We start from the raw sequence: 18,732 nt of genomic DNA, 5'->3' as shown, positions 1-18,732 counted from the left end.
ATTACTGAGAACCAGCAAGATAGGTTTTCTTGAACATTGATTTGCGATATACGTCAATTGAATTTGCTCATTTTTTATCATTCCTCTCAAAAAATTGGCGGTGCAATCGCCCCCTCTCGACCCCCCTATTTGCCGCCCCTGACATACATTGAAGTAAAAGTAATTGGCATTTTTTAACAATTGCTAATTGATTCTTCGGTATGTTTTTACTTTTATTAGAGTGACCTTAGGGCCAAGAGTCAAATGTAAGTATTTATGCCCCAGCAGCTAGTGTTAGTAGAATAATCGTCACTGCCATGGTTCACTCTTTGGTCGAAATTTTTTATGAATGTAAATTGGTAAGATTTTTATACAGAAAAAACAATGACCAGCTTTAACCTCTCCAAACTCAAATTTGGGCCAAGTAAAAAATGTCTATTAATTTTATTTGAAAATTTTAACCGCATCAAAAATGTAAACAATCCAGGCTGCCTGATTCTTGTTGTCGTTGTTTACAATCCTTCATTGATCCAGCGGCAGCTAGATCAGATTCATGATGCCATGAACCCTAGCGAAGTCAAGCACGAGTAGTGGGCTAGCACAGACATCTGCCAGAGTGAACCCCAAACAATCAAGGATGTGGTCGGGGGATGCCGGTTTCAGATTGCATTTGCTGCACTTAGAGAAGATCTTACAACCAGAGTCGAAAATCATGTTCTTCAGATAACCACTTATGAGTCTCGAGACGGCCGTTTGATCATGTCTGTCACCCTCGAAATCTAACGGGCCTCCCGGGGTCTTCCTGCAGTACCAGGGAGGGGCGGGAGGGGTGATCCAGACTTGCCTGTCTCCTTGTTTCTTCATAGAGAAAATTTCCTTATAAGTTAATGTGAAGTCCTTGTTGGGCAACTCTGAACAACCTCTTTTAGCCAAGATGTCTGCGGTTTCATTGCCATGGATGTTTACATGAGATGGTTCTTAAACGTCAGGAAAGGGGGAAGGTACTTAGAAATTGCAGGACTAATATTACGCTTTTAGCTATGTTTGAGGACGTTAGGGGAAGCGGGAGGGTTGGAGAGTTCTCCATGGAAAAATTTCCAGCTCTGTTAACAACGGACCAACAATGAGCACACACCGTTAGTTCTCTGTATAAGGACGCTTTATTTAACGACTTTCTCTGTTTAACGACGACCTTTCACTGTCCCAGAAGCTCCGCTGTAGTTTTAGAAGTGGATTTGTGTCGTTCATGAACGAACGGGTCAAAAAGAACGAATCCTTAAAATAGACGGATCTGTTTGTTCACTTAAAAAATGAACGACTGTTCTTTTGAACGGTGAGAAGTATGGAACACTGTATTGATGCACTTGTGATAAAATCCTTTTTTTTTTCTAAATTACATTCATCTTCAAATTTTTAACTCTCAATCGATCTCAAATTTCCTTTTTCTCAGTGAACTACAATATATTCATTTCGAACCTTTTTACCTTTCTGCTTTTTATTCATTATTTTTCTACAATCGTTGAAGTTCATTTGCAAGTTTCCAATGTACCCATTAGTAATGATTTGTGTAGCTTGTTTGGGCAATTAACAAAATGTTTGGGCAACTAACAAAATGCCAACTTCCTGTCCCACGCAACTGCTAAAACCTTTCTCACAATTTCTGTCGCCAAAATAAAATTATTTTTAAAAATAATCAAATTTTTGGTCAGCCTTTTGTTTTCTATAACATCACATCCCTATCAACTACCATCTATATTGATTTGGCTATGTATGTATGTATCTTGTAACGGAATCTTGCAACTCAAATTTCGCCCATCGGATTCTTTTGAAATTAGGCACGCGAACTCAGACCCGGTGACGATGCAATATTCCATTGTCAATTCATTAATTAATCATTAATTTTTAGTTATTCCAATTTTAGTCAACATTTTGGCATAATCCAAGAGTGTGAAGAAGAAACATTAAAAGAAAAATACTTAAAAATGCTCACAAAAATTATTTTAAAAATATCTATGAAAACTTTTGATTTTTCTGCATCAAACAAAATTTATTCCAATGATACAGGGTAATTAGAACATGAGTTACAATTTTTTAAAACTTATTTCATGTCCGAGACCTTTATTCCTTTATTTTGAGGAGAATTTCATGAATATAAAAGATTTTGAATTATGTTGAAATGAATATTTTTTCATAAAACAAGTTAAGCTAACCAGAAAAAAAAAAAAACCTGAAGGGGGAAAAAAACACACGCTTTTGTATCAAAATGAACTAAAAAGTAAAAAATAATCTTTGGGGGATAAGTATATAAAGTAATTGACCAAACACTTCATTTTAACGTAACACAAAAAGCGTGGGCTTTCAGCTGTTTTTTTTTTTTTTTTTTTTTTTTTTTTGCCCCTCCAACCACTTATGAGCATCAATCACTGCCACTGCAGGAGGGGGGCGGGGAGGGACTGATTTACGGCAGGGCATTCGGGGCCCGGGCTCGGGGCACCAAATTTCTGTCATCAAATTTTTTTTAGGGACCAGTGTTTGGGACCTCTAACTAAAGGGAACAAAAAAATTTTGTCATTTGACAATTTTTTTAATTAAATGAAAGCATATTAGCCAACTGTTGTGAAGAACGATCATTTTTGCTATTGAAGTGAATTAAGTGTCCTTTGCGTACTCTAATTTCTGATGGTATATGTATTATCTTTATTAGCTCTATTATCATTAGAAAGAAGTTTGACTTTAAACTTGATTATGAGGACATTATAGATGAATTTACTACAAGAAAACAAAGGAGAAAATATGTAAAGAATCATTGATGCGCAGAAAGCACATTATGATTTACCTTTACCATTTGTATCATAGTTTTTCCATCTGCAATTGTAAAAAAAATTTTAACATGAAAACCAAATTTATTTTAGATTAATATTAAATGATATTTTTGCAAACCATCTTAATTATTAACTTTTTTCGAATGAAATCGGTATTTTAAAAATTTCTTTCTCTCAAAATAATGTCCAACACTTACCATAATATTTTTTGTGCGTGGGGGGGGGGGCACCATATTTATCAGTGTCCGGGGCACCCAGGCGTGTAAATCGGTCCCTGGGTGTGGGGGTGAGCTAAAAAGATTTCAAGGGAACTTATCTCCCTCAAACGCCTCCATTAACTCCGCCCATGATGTGGATTCTTGCATGGCTCCTCAAATGAGATTTCCTAGAAAATGTTTTTGAGCAACAGTCGCAAGAAAATGGTTTTTCGCCGGTATGCAGTCTTTTGTGGGCAATCAAGTTTGACAGTACGGAAAATGCCTTTGAGCAATGTCCGCAGGCAAATGGTTTTTCGCCAGTATGAATCCTCTTATGATTCTTTAAGGTTGACACAGCAGAAAATGCTTTTGAACAATACTCGCAGGAATACGGTTTTTCGCCAGTATGCACCCTCACATGTCGCGCTAGTTTTGAAGCAATTGAAAAAGACTTTGAACAATATTTACAGGGATACTCTTTCTTGTCAGTATGGACACTCATGTGGTTCTTCAGGACTGCAGGTCGCGAAAATGTTTTTGAACAGGATTCGCACGAATATAGTTTTTTGGCTGTATGGAGTCTCAAATGTTTCATCAAGGTGGAAGAGAACGCAAATGCTCTTGAACAACATTCGCAGACGTATGGCTTTTCACCTGTATGAACTCTCAGATGTGCTTTTGCCACTGAAGCTCGAGAAAATGTCTTTGAACAAAATTCACAGCCATAAGGTTTTTCACCGGTATGCACTCTCACATGCTCCTTTAAATGTGAGACACAGGAGAAAGACTTTGAACAAGATTCACAGGCATACGGTTTTTCACGTGTATGGGTTTTCTTGTGTCTTTTTAAGATGGTAAGGCTCGGAAAGGCTTTTAAACAGAATTCGCACGAATGTGGCTTTTCACCTGTATGGAGGCCCAAATGCTTTTTCAAGGTGAAAGGGGAGTAAAATGCTTTTGGACAGAATTCGCACGAATATGGTTTTACACGTGTATGAAGTTCCAAATGTTTTTTCAAGGTGAAAGGGGATGAAAATGCTTTTGGACAGAATACGCATGAATATGGTTTTTCACCTGTATGAAGTTCCAAATGTTTTTTCAAGGTGAAAGGGGATGAAAATGCTCTGAAACAGAATTCGCATGAATGTGTTTTTTCACCAGTATCGACCAAAATATGTTGCTTTAAGCTCCCTTCTTCAGGAAATGCTTTTGAACAATATTTATAGGGACCTGGCTTTTCCCCATCGTGCGCTTTCATATGCATTTTTAAATCTGAAGCTTCGTGAAATTCCTCTGGAGAATGCTCGACCAGTAACTGTTTTTCGCCATCATGAGTTTCTAATCGACTTGCCATCGCTGAGCAATATGAAACAGTGTTAGTTAAAAGTTTTTGTACTTACCACTTTAATATTGACACCAATGAAGCTCTAAATTGCAAATTAAAAAAAAAAAAAAAGAACGTGATGTTATCAAGCAGATGTATATAATTAAATCTATTGACTACACAAAGGCATCAACATATTTTTTATCATTTCTTCAGAAAGGTTATCTAACTGATTAAGAAAACCTCAGGACACTCTTATCTCGACTGAAGATTCTTTGGAATAAAAACAATGCACTCAGATTTTTTACTCTTTTAACATAATTAAATGCTTTTTTAATTTCATTAAAGTTTTTTCTTCTTTTTTTCGACTAAATGTAACTTTTAACCTTCTGAGTCTACTGTAGCTTGCGATCGTCTAAACAAAGCCAAAATGAACAGAGTATCACGAAAATGCATTTCAACTTAAAGACATTGTTGAAAACTGAAAACCTGGTTAAATGTCTAAAACATCAATAGAGGTTCGCGTTTGATAGCAACTTTGCAATCGTTTGATTAGCATTAGCAAGTACTGGACTGCACAGAGTTTTGCTCATCAGTATTGATTGAATGTTGATATGAGTTTGATTTTTCGGGCATTTATCCTTTTCTAAACAAGAATGACCACTATTTCGATACACGCAGAGTTGAAACAATTACTGGGGACCTTACAAGCCACTTTAGCCTTCTCCTTCACTTGACTGACTTAGCTAAATAAGACTGCACTCCTCAGTTGAAATCTTACAGCAACAATTTACTCAAAAATGCCTGCACTGCATTTTCTCAATCATTGGTAGAATTCCTCAAAATAATGTCCAAGTAGAGATTATCCAGTGTCATCAATATATTAGTGCTGAAAAGAAATGAAAAAAATGAGCCTACTTTAAAATTGAACCAAAGCTATCATCATTCAAGTCAAATATAAAAAATGTGAAAAGAAAAATAATTTTTTTTAGTAAAAAAAAAGGATGATGTGCAGACAAATAGCTATTCATTATATGGTCAATATATGTCAAGTCAACCAAAAAATATGAAAACAATGAATTCTTGCATTTCCCTTTGTTGCATTTATAATCCATTGCCAAAAGGCCCGGATTACCCATTAGGCCATTCTAGGCCCTCACCAGGGGGCGCATATCGCAGAAAAGAAATAAACAGCTTGTTGAAAAAAAATATAAAAAAAAACCAGTAATGCGGCGAGCTATTATATGGAGAAAAAAAAATCCACAGAACGGATTGCAATTTGCCCGCAGAGCAGAAATGAAAAGCAATTGGAAGAGGGATAACTTACAACAAAAAACTTTTGCAGAATTTTAAAATTTCTCTTGAAATTTATTTTTTTGTTAGGAGCCCGACTTTACTTCACGTAATCTTAAAGTAATAAATCAGTCCCTGTAAAAACACAGGAACACTATTTACAATATGCACAAGAAAGCTGTTAACATTTGCTAAAATATCCACAGCGAACGGTAAACACAGATTCACAGCCAAATATGATAAAACCAGGGTTGGCTTTCTGCCGACAGAAACTAGTTATTGCCGTGCCAGTGGCAGAAACTGGTTATAATTGGTAATTAACGGCAGAAACGGGCAAAAACTTATAAGTGTCGTTAACAACTCCAGTAATTACTAAATAATATTCGTTTAAGTAAACTAAAAAATTTAAAAAAAATTAAATTAGTAAACTAATTTAATATCATTTCACCATTTTAAAAATAAAATCCCATGCTAGTGCCCTTGACTTAGTTCAGAAAGGGAACTTTTCAATTGCAGATGCTCTCAATATTTGGATTAATCTAACAGATGGCAAAAAACCATATGGGTGCTTAGGAAAGAGGAGTGACAATACAGAATTAAACAGGAATTACTGGTTGTAATTTGCTTGTTTATATGCTTCATCTAAATTGCTTGTGATTACAAACATAGATTTTGTACCTAATGTCACAGTTTTGCAAAGCACTTTGGCTCTATTTATCGAAATTTATTTCTCCAGTCAAATTATTTACCACTATTCCAGTTACTACACATGGTGGATCAGTTTGAAAATATATACAATGGATGAAAGTTTCAAACATTGCTGGTTCCTTGATGCATTGCTTGCTAGCTCTTCTGTTGCAATAATATTCTAAAGTTTCTCGTTTGTGCAAATTAAATTGAGAAACTGTTTAGATTTTAGAAACCACCTCTTCTAAATGGCAGCTGCAGGATCCAAACAATGTAACATTTGATTTTGAATCGTTATAATATTGTAATTAAATTGTGCTTCGGTTAACAATTAATTATTTTTCCCATGCATTTTCTATTGTACGTCAATAATTAATTTTTTGTCATTTTGTGAGTTTTTGCCAGTTTCTGCTGCAAATGTGGCAGGAAGTGGTTTCTGCCATGCCGGTTTTACGTGGTTTCTACCAGTGGTTTTAATCGCCTCGGCAGAAACTTGACAACCCTAGATAAAACAAAGATAAATATCACAGCTGAATGGACCGAAGCACATTCACAGATAAGGGAAAAACTAGACAAATTAACTGCATCCTTTTACTGTCTGATCATCGATTACATGGAAAGGCTAATATCCGGTTTATAGGCGGAAATGGACGTATCTATTAGTTTATAGGGGTGTTAGTTGGTTTGTTGCAGATGTGCACTTTTGCCTCTTTATTATTTAGCCTTAGTTTTGTAAAAATGAAACTTTGTTCACAGCAACATTTTTTAAATCTAAGATATATTCGATATATGTTCTCATGGCAAAAATTAATTAATTTATTTATTCCCAACAAAGTTTCAAGCTTACCATTTAGCTTTTACGTTCCCGAACGAAAAGAAAATATTTTATGTTGTTTCCATGGTTCAAAAGTTTCCACCTTTTTGTTGTTTCCATGGTAATTATTTTTGTTTCCCATTATTTAATTTTTGAGAATGCAATAATGAATAAGGCACTAGTGACATTATAAAACGCGAGCATCAAAAAATCCCATCGTTATTTTCCTTTCTCCCCTGCTAGATTCATTCAGAAGGAATCGTCATTACTTGGCACATTACCAAATTACATACAATCCGTAGTCAAACAGTACATAAATTATATGAAGCCCTACGAGAGCTCGTTATACCACGCCTCATAACCTTGCTCATTCGGATGTATCATGGTTTGCTTCTATCCCATGAAAAATTAAACGTTTTAAAACTTTGTTCTAAATTTGTGATCATTTAAAGCAGTTAAAACTTTGTATTTCTCAGGAAAATCCGTTACTTCTTTTTTAGCCAATAAATAACCCAGGGATGTGTATTATTCTTCTGAATTCGCTACATCATGAGTTGCAATGGTTTACGTTAATATTTCACCGAAATACCATTGGAACATTTTTAATTTTTTTCCCCTACTGTTAAAAAAGCAATTGGTAAGATAGTTTTTTTCCCTTTGCTTTTATTTATAAGTTCGCCCTAAGAAAGAATAAACTATATTTATTGTAGATGCAATGCCAGTAGATTGAATGTTAGTTCAATCACTAGTTTTCACAACCTCGGTTATATTGCATTTTTGGATATACAGTGAAATCTCGTTACAACGAAATGTCACTTACATTGAATAAAAAACTCAGTCAGTTTTAAAACCTACTAAGAAATGTATAAAAAATCTTGTTTTAACGAAACGAATTTCTTCAAAAAATCGTTACAAGGAAATGTTTTTCTCAACGTCAGCTTGAATATTCTTTTAAAATGCTGTTTTCGGAAATCAAAAAACGACTTCCACAAGTCGTAATGTGAAAAACTCCGTTTGTGTTTTTAAACAGAGCCAATTAAGGTGGATATCCACTCATACTGATACGTAAGGTTTTCAACTTTCCTGCATAAGTGACGTTCATAAATTGAATTAGAATCTCGTATAATGCCCTCTGAGGCCAAATCTGTCGTACAAAATAAGTAACACTTTTTGAGAAGAGGTCTAATGAATATAAGATCAAATATTTTTCTCTTTGTTTTTTCAGAATACATAATGTGTTTTATCATATTTTAAATCATTAGTAACGGTAAATGTGGCATTTAACTATATTAGAGGCTAGAATAGCAAAATTAACATGAAAAGAAAATAATGAAAATTTTAGGGCTTTACAACAAAAGTATTTTAACGGTCCCTTGGAGTTCGTTGTAACGAGATTTCACTGTATTGCGCTTTTTTATTGTCTTCCGACAAATGCGATATAACAAGGGGCTACCTTATATCTACAACCAATTCTCGATTTATCCAGCCTAATGTTCCAGATAGGTAGGCTGGATTACAAGGAATCCTATCCAGTTTATCTGAATCTCTGTACAAATATTTTTGCATAGCAGGGAAAATCAACATTCTGCTAAAGATCCGAGAAGTAAGGTAAGTTGGAATAGGAAGTTTTGTTACTGTCATCAGTTGTCTGACTTAAGAAATAGCCAACTAACAGTTTTATTTATTTTATTTTTGTTCTCAAGATTACGTCACAAGAAAATAGTTTGGAACAGTTTCTACAGTTCTGTTCTCTTATGGACAATAAAGATACAAAGTAAAATTTACAGAAAAATATTTTTTTTGCCACAGTATGTTCCCCAATTTGCTGAGCAGTTACAGAAATGAAGAAAGAGTCATTAAAATATGACATTCAACAAAATGTACTTTTTTAGCACCATGGAGCCTCTCAAGTCTCTTTTATTGAGATCTCTGAGAAAAGGCACTTGAGCAACAATCGCATGAAAATGGCAGGGGTGATTTAGAGTTCATAAAAAATTATCTGTAAATTTTAAAAGGAAAGCAGCAGGACGGTGTGCATTTTATAAATTAAGACTCTTACTATACAGTCAGACCTTGATATAGGGCACCCGCTTATAAGGTCATCCCGCATATAAGGCCACTTTTCTAAAGTCCCGGCTCACTGAATAGGAATTCTATGTCATGTATTATCGGATATATGGTCCGGTCAAAATACATTAATCGCTTATAAGGTCACTTTTGTCAGATTTCTTTGAATGATTTCAGTGCCTAACAGATTCACTTCCAAGAATTCACCGCGATATACGATCCTTAAAAATGAAAAATCATTTTTCCTATTAACGTAGCAGGTAGTGCACAGAATGCATTAGCAAGTGAGCATTACGACAGTGATACTAAAATATGAAGCAGTAATGCGGGGCACTCAGCGTGTACATATTGCACTCTTTTACCAGTCATGAGAAGCTGAAGAAATTTTCAGAAAATAATGAGAAACCATTTTGTTTAAATTAAAGAAAAAACACATTAGTCCTGTATTAATGACAATTTTAAGTAAAGTAAGATGCACATCAGTTGTTTGCTTGGGGATATTTTAATGCAGCTTTACTCCAAATAAAAGTTTTAAAAAATAATTTCAAAATTTCTTTTTGATTCCAAAAATTTAAATTGGTTTTAAATCAATTTAACTATAATAACCTAATTAACTGATAGTTTTGAACATATTAAATTTTGAAGTGATTTATTGAATTAAATGTTTATTTATCAATGAATATATATGAATTGGTTATAAAGTCATCCCACTTATATGGTCAGTTTCGTGAAGTCCCGAGGGGTGACCTTATATCGAGGTCCGACTGTATATCATTTGTTTTTGACAAATATGCAGGACACATTTCTTACATTTAAATAATTTCCTCAGACAAAATATTGTGTATTTGTTTAATTAAGTTATTTTTGAGCTGGAATTATACTAATTATTTCAAAAAAAAAAAAAAGCCAAAGCAAAAATTTTTTTGTTTGCCCCTTGCAAATATTATTAGAGTAATGAAAATTGCGCTTGCAACTGAACACATTGAAAAGAATTTAATTATTTGCAGTACATAAATTTCCTAATCTGTACAATATGATGAACTGACTCAAAGACTTCACATCTTTATTAATTGGGTCTGGTGAGGGAAAGTGGTCAATGGTGTAAAGTGGTCACACATCAAATAAAAGGCTATTGAAATAAATAGAAGAATAAGGGTTTTTTTTATAATTATTATTATAGATTTTAACAATTAGGAATTAAATTTTGAACTTCAAATTTTAATTACATTATTAATATAATAATAATAATTATTATTATTATTTTGTGAAAAAAGCCTTTTTGTTTGCTTATGAAACATTTTAAAGTCTGAACCCTTCTTTCAACTTCATTTTAAAATTTTGTTTATTAGAATTTTTGTCAGATTGGTGGTGCAGGCAGTTTTTTGAATGTCTCAATACACGTCTGCATAAACGGATTCTAGTTTCATCTTAATATATAAAAATCTTCTGTGCGGACGTTTGTCACCATAAGGCTTTTAAATAGCTGGACTGATTTGGATCAAATTTTTTGTGTGTAATTAAGTTAAGGCGAGCATGGTTTCAAAGCAGGATGGATCGAATCGGAAAAGTTTTCGTTAATTAATTAATTAATTTATACATTGGATGGTTATATCTCCCAAATAATTCATATTTATTTTAACCTATTGTTGAGCGAGAACTGAAATGAATATTTAACCCGTTGCCAAAGGACAATAAGAAAACCAGCTCTGCTTTTGGTAATGAAATTTCCTACTGTGATATGTTAATTGTGAATAGATAAAACGTAGAGAGAGAGAGAGAGTGAAACCTTCATTTCTCTCTCTTGAAAGCCACGATTTTAGGTCCCGTAATATATTTCAAAGTAAAGTACTAGAAGGTTCACGCAAAAAGTGTGTTCTGTCGTCCAACCATGTGACCGGATCGGTGCTTTAGGTTTTCCTAACCAAATAATCAGAAAGTAGCGTACCTAGCAACATTTGTTTCTCGGCTGAAATCCATCTGAGTTTTGACGTCAACGTCAAGAATACTTCAAGGAATATCCAACTAATCAGAACATTATGTAAGGAAAAGATGATGGAATTTAAGGACGAAACAAATTTTATTTTCTTCCAGATAAATTACAACAGGATAGTTCTGTACACAAAAGATCAGTGCAGTGGAAGGTTTTTATCTTTGGTGGAAAGAACAAATTATGCAATATATGAAGTTTTAAAAGTTTTTCGTTCAAAAGATCGGGCTGCTAATCGGTCGAAGTTGGCTTCGCTCACTGATCGCCAGGATTAAAGTAAAGTGGTGGCTTAGCGACTTTGGCAATAAACATTAGAGTCGCGTGATCATTTGCCTACAAATTAAAGCTATGGTTAATGTAATTTATTGTATTTTTTGTTTTTTTGGCGAAATATTTCAAATTGAAAAGAAATGCTTTTTGTTTTTAAAGAGTTTTTAGTCATTTTAGTTGAAGAATGTGTTTATTTTACATCGGGAGGAGGGGGGAGGGATGACTGATCTTCGCTATTTCAGAGAACTGTTTTTGCCTTTTTAATTTTTTTAAACGAAATCCTTTTGATTGTTTTATTCTTTTTCATATGGGGGATATTGCAGCAGGATTTCCCGTTTGTTCCAGATGGGTAGTTAGTTTTTTACACTTAATATCTGAGGATGCTTTTTATCCTTTGAGTATGGCTGAAGGAACAAACCATCAAGTACAGGAGGAAAAATAGTAAATAAAACTGCTCAATGGGTATTAAATAATTCAAGTTGTAATCAATATACGCAATTTGACACCAAGCAGCTTAAAACATTTTCTTTTTACTTATTTTTTTCAATAAAACTGTTCTAACAGTTGATAGTTTATTAAAATTTTTTAACTTTTCAATTTACAAAGCTTGAACAGAACAACCTCTGTCAGGTCCTCTTGTTTAATATAATATTTCAGAACAACATCACAGTAAGATGGAGTAAAGTGGTCATAGGTCAGTCTTAACATATATCCTTCATCTAAAATCATTTTTAATCATTATTTATATGGCAGACATCAGTGAAATATTAATTTTACTAAACATTTACTGTTTTTAAGATTAAACTGGATTAAGTAAAACTAAATTTAAATGCGATATATATCAATTGAATTAGTGCAAAATTGCAATTCTATAATATATAAAAAATTCTTAGCGTTTCTTTTGCAACCACAGCTTTACATTTATTCTAGTAAAATAATTTATGTTAACTCCTGAAAAATCACCGTTAAATTTTGGTAAAAAGTGGAAGATTAGAACTAGAAGTTATTTTGCATACACTGAATAATTAGATAGAGATTAATCATTTTTTTCCTTCTTTTCCAACAAAGTAACTTTTTTTTTTGGAACTTTCTTTGGGTGTAATATTTTCTTATTGTGCAATTTAGGTAATTTAGGCATTGTTCAAAATATTCAGAAGCTATCTTCTCAATATATTCCTAAAAAAAACAGTGGAAGTTTTCCTTTTCCCTGATGATATTGGTGAAATCCAGGAGTAAAATATAATTAAAGTTCTTGGTGAACCAGCTTTTGATCAAAGTTGACAATCAAAAATTCGTAATTTATTTAAATGAAGTTAATTTTTTCATAGGACTTTGGTGTGCTGAGCATTAAAGAAATTATGGTTATTTATGATGGTTTTTCATCAATTTTTACTTCCTTTTTCAAAAAAGGAAGTATTGTATTCGTAAAATAAATTTCACTCAAAAATCGGTCTTAATTTCTATTTTTCTCACCCCCGGATGAATGTTGAGTTTTTTTTTCAACCCGATCACACGCGCATAAATGCCTAGGAACGTACAGACACCCAAAATATCCATTTTGACGACCCCCGAGTTAATTAGAACGAATTTTCTCGTGACGTCCGTATGTATGTGTGTATGTATCTCGCATAACTCAAAAATGGTATGTCCTAGAAAGTTGAAATTTGGTACATAGACTCCTAGTGGGGTCTAGTTGTGCACCTTCCCTTTTGGTTGCATTCGGGTGTTCCTAAGGGGGTTTTGTGCCCCTTTTTGGGGGAAAATCATTGTTAATTTCGATGTAAACTCAAGTTGTGTTATAATTTGTTGGACACTTGGCGATATATCGCCAATCTTTTGGTCGCCAAGTTTTGTCGCCAACTTGGCGACAAATTTGGCGATTATTTTTTTTTTTTAAATTTGGTTTCAATTTGTCCACTGTTGGTGATATTTAGAGAGTAAACAATTGAATCACATTAAAATTGCCAATAATGAGGAAATGACAATAAATTGGAGTAAAAGGAAGTCATGTGATGCACACATCGGCTCGTTTTCAACTATGACCAATTTACCCCACCCCAAGTCACTAACACATATGAAAAAGAAAATGCAAAAGGAAATACAATTAAGATATTCAAATCATATTTTTTTCTTTCCGAAAATTCAGTGCAATGTGTTCTTTATTAACATGAAGGTTTTAAAAGCATAAATTAAAACACGGCATTTAAAAGAATTAATTTCAGTAAAATTATTTTCTAATTGCGTTTTAAAGCTTTACAACGAACATAATACATTAATGGCTATCGACCTAATTGAAGCAAAAATAAAATTAAACCAGCAATTCATGTTTTAGTTACTTGACATTTTGGCTCTCATAAAGAACACAGAAATTCGCTCGACAATTTTTAATTTATGATTTTTATAAAAGTAAAAAGAAATTCTCTTTATATACCTCCGAGTAATATGTCGCAAGCATTGAAAATGAGAAAAATTCGATCGTTGTATAGGATGCAAAAAGATTGCACTTTTCAAAATGAAGTCATTTAAAGTATTAATACTACAGTAAGTAAAATTATGAAAGTAAAATAACACTGGTGAACAAAGATTTTGCAACATGAAACAAGTATAGTGTTCTGAAGGTAATTTTTGATGCTGATTTTGAATATCCCATTACATTTCTTCATCACCCAGTTTCTGTGCATCCAAAGCTTTAAGTTAAGCTTATTTTTTCCATGTTTTTATCTCACTTAAGGTCGAAAATCAGAATACAATTAAAATCCTGACATAAAGACAAGAAATGTGGGGATAAATGACCAGTTTTCTACATGATGGTCATTTTCATCGGCACTAATTTTGTGATATATGCTACCTAAATTTATTTATTTTCTGTGCTTTTATCTATACTAATATTATAAAGAGAGAGGGCAGATTTTTGTGTGTATGTTTGAGGTAATCTCCGGAACCACAGCACCTATTTGAAAAATTCCTTCACCATATGAAAGGTGCTTTCTTACTGAGTGACATAGGCTATGATTCGAAAAAATCCGATAAATAGTTCTTTTTTTATTCCAATTTAGGCCCAAATTTCACATAAATTCCCGAATATGGGAATGAAAAATTACTTGCACACATTAATATTATATATCGTTGAAAAGGGTAGCATTTTCCGCGTTCTAAACAATTTGTTTCAATGCTCTAACTTAATTACAGTGGGAGTAATTTGCGTTTTTTAGCTCGAACTTTTTTAGGCTTGATTAAATCTATTAATAAAAAGTGAAGGAACTGTCTCACAGTTTTATTTTTGACACCATCGGAAAAAGCGACATTTTTTACCTCAGATCTCTCTCTAACTATTGTCGAAAAACTTAGCTACTGTCTTCAAAGGAAAAAAAGTTACAAGCCGTTAAAAATCAAGTTCGAATAACCTCATCTCCATTAAAAATATTGATGTTTTATTTGGTATTGAAATTAGAAATATGTCAAAAGTTGTTAATCGTTTTATTTTCGCGTTTCCACAGTTACGCTTTTTGAATCCATTGCCTCTTTCCTTATTTTGTGTTTAATTTCTTAAACTTATTTCATTTCATGCTTCCATAGTTACGCTTTTAAAATCCATCTTTCGCATTTTAATTTCTTAAAAGTATTTTAATATCTATGGTCATTGTTTGGAAAGGTAATTTTGCATGGTGTTTTTTTTTTATTTGAGCCTGATTGTTGTAACACATTTCACTTGACACAATTTTTATTCTCAAGGTGGACCGGGCAAAGCCGGGCAACGCAGCTCTTAACATATAAAGATTTGAAACATCTGCTTCACTCTCAAAAGGGCTTGGTTCCGGTAGCGTGGTCGCTTGGCACGTTCAGCGCTGAGCAGTTCAGTCTAGGATTATTGTTTTAAAGCAAGCGTAAATGTAATTCATTGGTTTGGCGATTTGTTCTGCGAGAAAAGAAACTTTTGATTTGTTTTTATCTGAGTGAAATGCACAACACTTTTTTCTTTTTTTCTGACAATGATTTTGAATGTTCCACAGGATGTTTTTTTTTCGTTAGGCACCACGGGGGGCCAGCATGGAAGAGTCCATGTTTGCTGAGCGAGTTTGGCAATGAACAATAGAATTGCGGAATTAGTTTTACATTTGAAAGATATTATTTGATGTCTTTTTGTTTATTTGGCAAAATATTTTAAATTGCAGTAAAAACCGCTTCACTTGCTAAATAGAGTTTTAAAGCAACTGTAAATCTAATTTAATGATTTGACAAAAAGTTTTAAATTCCAAAGAAACTTTAATAGTTTTTTTTTTTTTTTTTTTTTGAAAAGGTGTGTACAGATTTTAATTAAAAAAACTGATCATTTCACACCAGAGGGGGAGGGGGCATCAATTTTTTTTATTCAACGGACTTCCATTAAATTTTTAGCACGGGCATCGCTGTGCAGGTACTGCTAGTAATTGAATACAGACATAAGAGGTGAACAGACTTTAAACCTGTAAATCAATCACTGCATTCTGCTGTACTGCCGTTGGCAGGAAAAGGGCAATAACTGCAAAATCAATTTTCATTTTTTTTGGTATTTTTTGTAATCTGTTTTATATTAACTTTATTGTACAAGCTTGATTATTTGGTTTCTGCTGAAAAAAAGACGTGAAAAAAAGTCTCATTTCAAAATTTCCCTATGTTAATATTGAATGTAACACCAATTTCTTTAAATATCTCGAACAATTTCTGCAGATACTGCCGTTTACCTGCCCACAGCAATATAGAGTCTCCAAATTATTGTGGGCCTGGGTCCTCACTTTTAGTTTGTCAGGCCCTGATGAACTCTCATATTTTGTATCAAAAGTGAAACACTGGAAAATGACTTTGAACACGATTCACAGCGATGCGGTTTTTTGTCCGCATGGACTTTCATATGTCTCCTTAAGACTGAAGCCTCTGAAAATGCTTTTGAACAGCATTCGCACGAATATGGTTTTTCACCTGTATGGATTCTCCTGTGTCTCCTCAAGATTGAAGCGTCCGAAAATGTTTTTGAACAATATTTGCATCAATATGGTTATTTACCAGTATGGACTCCCACATATCTCCTAAGGGTTGAAGTGTCTCAAAAATTTTTGAAACAAATTTCGCAGGCATATGGTTTTTGCCTGTACAGAATCTCATGAGTTTCCTTAAGATAGACAGGTTAGAAAATGCTTTTGAACAAGATTTGCACCAATATGGGTTTTCACCAGTATGGATTCTCTTATGTCTCACTAAGTCTGATGAACTCTCATATGCTCTTTCAAAATTGAAACACGAGAAAATGACTTTGAACAAGAATCACAACAATGCATTTTTTTGCCCGTATGGACACTTATATGTCTTTTCAAGACTGAAGCGTCTGAAAATGCTCTTGAACAAAATTCGCAGACATATGGTTTTTCGCCTGTATGGATTCTCATATGTCTCACTAAGTCTGATGAACTCTCATATGAGCTTTCAAAATTGAAACACGAGAAAATGACTTTGAACAAGAATCACAACAATGCATTTTTTTGCCCGTATGGACACTTATATGTCTTTTCAAGACTGAAGCGTCTGAAAATGCTCTTGAACAAAATTCGCAGACATATGGCTTTTCGCCCGTATGGATTCTTCTGTGTCTCCTTAAGGTTGAAGGGTCCGAAAATGTTTTTGAACAACATTCGCATGAATATGGTTTTTCACCAGTATGGATTCCCATGTGTCTCCCTAAAGTTGAAGGGTCTCTAAATTTTTTTGAACAAAATTCACAGGCATATGGTTTTTCTCCTGTATGGAATCTTATGTGTCTCTTTAAGATAGATAGGTTAGAAAATGCTTTTGAACAGAATTTGCACGAATACGGTTTTTCACCAGTATGGATTCTCATATGTCTCACTAAGTCTAAAGATCTTTTGAATGCCCTTGAACAACAGGCACAGGAATATGCTTTTGCACTAGTATGAACCATAAGGTGTCGCTTTAAAACAACCTTTTCAGAAAATGATTTTGAACAAATTTCACAGGTGTATAGTTTTTCACCAGTATGGATTCTTAAATGTCTCATTAAGTTTGAAGCTGGTTTAAATGTTTTTGAACAATATTTGCAGGTATATGACTTTTCCCCAGCGTCCGCTTTTATATGCATTTTTAAATCTGAAGCTTCGTGAAATTCCTCTGGAGAATGCTCGAGCAGTACCTGTTTTTCGCCATCATGGGTTTCCAAATGACTTGCCATTGCTGAGCAGTATGAAATGGTGTTAGTTAAAAGTTCTTGCGCGAGTGCTAGCTACGATTCAATAATGACACCAATGAAGATCTAGTTGCAAATAAAAAAAAAAAAAAATTAGAACATCATGTTATAAGCAGATATATTCCTTGTTACCAATAAAATCTATTGACTAGACACAATGGCATCGACATAATTTTGATCACTCTTTCAGAAAGGTTATCAAGCTAATTTCGAAAACTTCAGTACACTCTCATCTCAACTGAAGATACTTTGGGATAAAAACAATGCTCTCAGATTTTTTACTCTTTAACATAATTTAACGCTTTTTTAATTTCATTAAAGTTTTTTCTTCTTCTTTTTTTTACTTGCTATAAATTTAAACTTTGTTCACCGCCAAGGGTTTTTAATTGATCTGCCATTGGAGAGCAAAATGAAATGGTGTTAGTTAAAAATTTCAAAAACTGAACTTTTGTAAAGATAAAATCTAATCTTTTTCATCAAGAATTAAAAATTTCTTTTAATCAGAAACCACATTGATGTTTTTTAATGTAAATTCTATACATTGGTTTGCACAAAAAAAGATTAGCAAACAATTCATTAATACATAGGTAGCAAGCCACTTTAGTCATCAATGCTATATCCCAGCTGTGAATCATTAAATGTCGTGTTAGAGAATATAAACCAAAAAAAAAACTTTACTAGTCGCAATTTGGAGATGTTCTTGTTATATGCCAAACTTCTTGGCGAGAGTCATAAAATTTTTCGATTTTGCACACTTGTGCGAGTGCTGGTTTACATACTTCACTTCAACAATGACACTGACGAAGTTCGAGCTACACAATTAGAAAAAAAAAAGCTTTTTTTAGAACATGATGTCATAAGCAGACGTAGATACCATAATTTCGGGTAGATAAGCTGCGGCTTATATGTGTTTTAAAGCTGAAATTTAACACCTGTGGCGTACCTGCCAGAACGACGTTTCTGAAGGAATCTCTCCCCTCCCTTATTTCGTAGTGTTTCTCATGTTCTCCCAATCGAGCGGCAATGTTAAAATTCATCAAAAAACGCTAGTAGAGCTTTC

Source organism: Uloborus diversus, chromosome 8, assembly GCF_026930045.1.
Source record: "Uloborus diversus isolate 005 chromosome 8, Udiv.v.3.1, whole genome shotgun sequence".
Classification (NCBI taxonomy): Eukaryota; Metazoa; Arthropoda; class Arachnida; order Araneae; family Uloboridae; genus Uloborus; species Uloborus diversus.
This window is presented reverse-complemented; position numbering follows the sequence as displayed.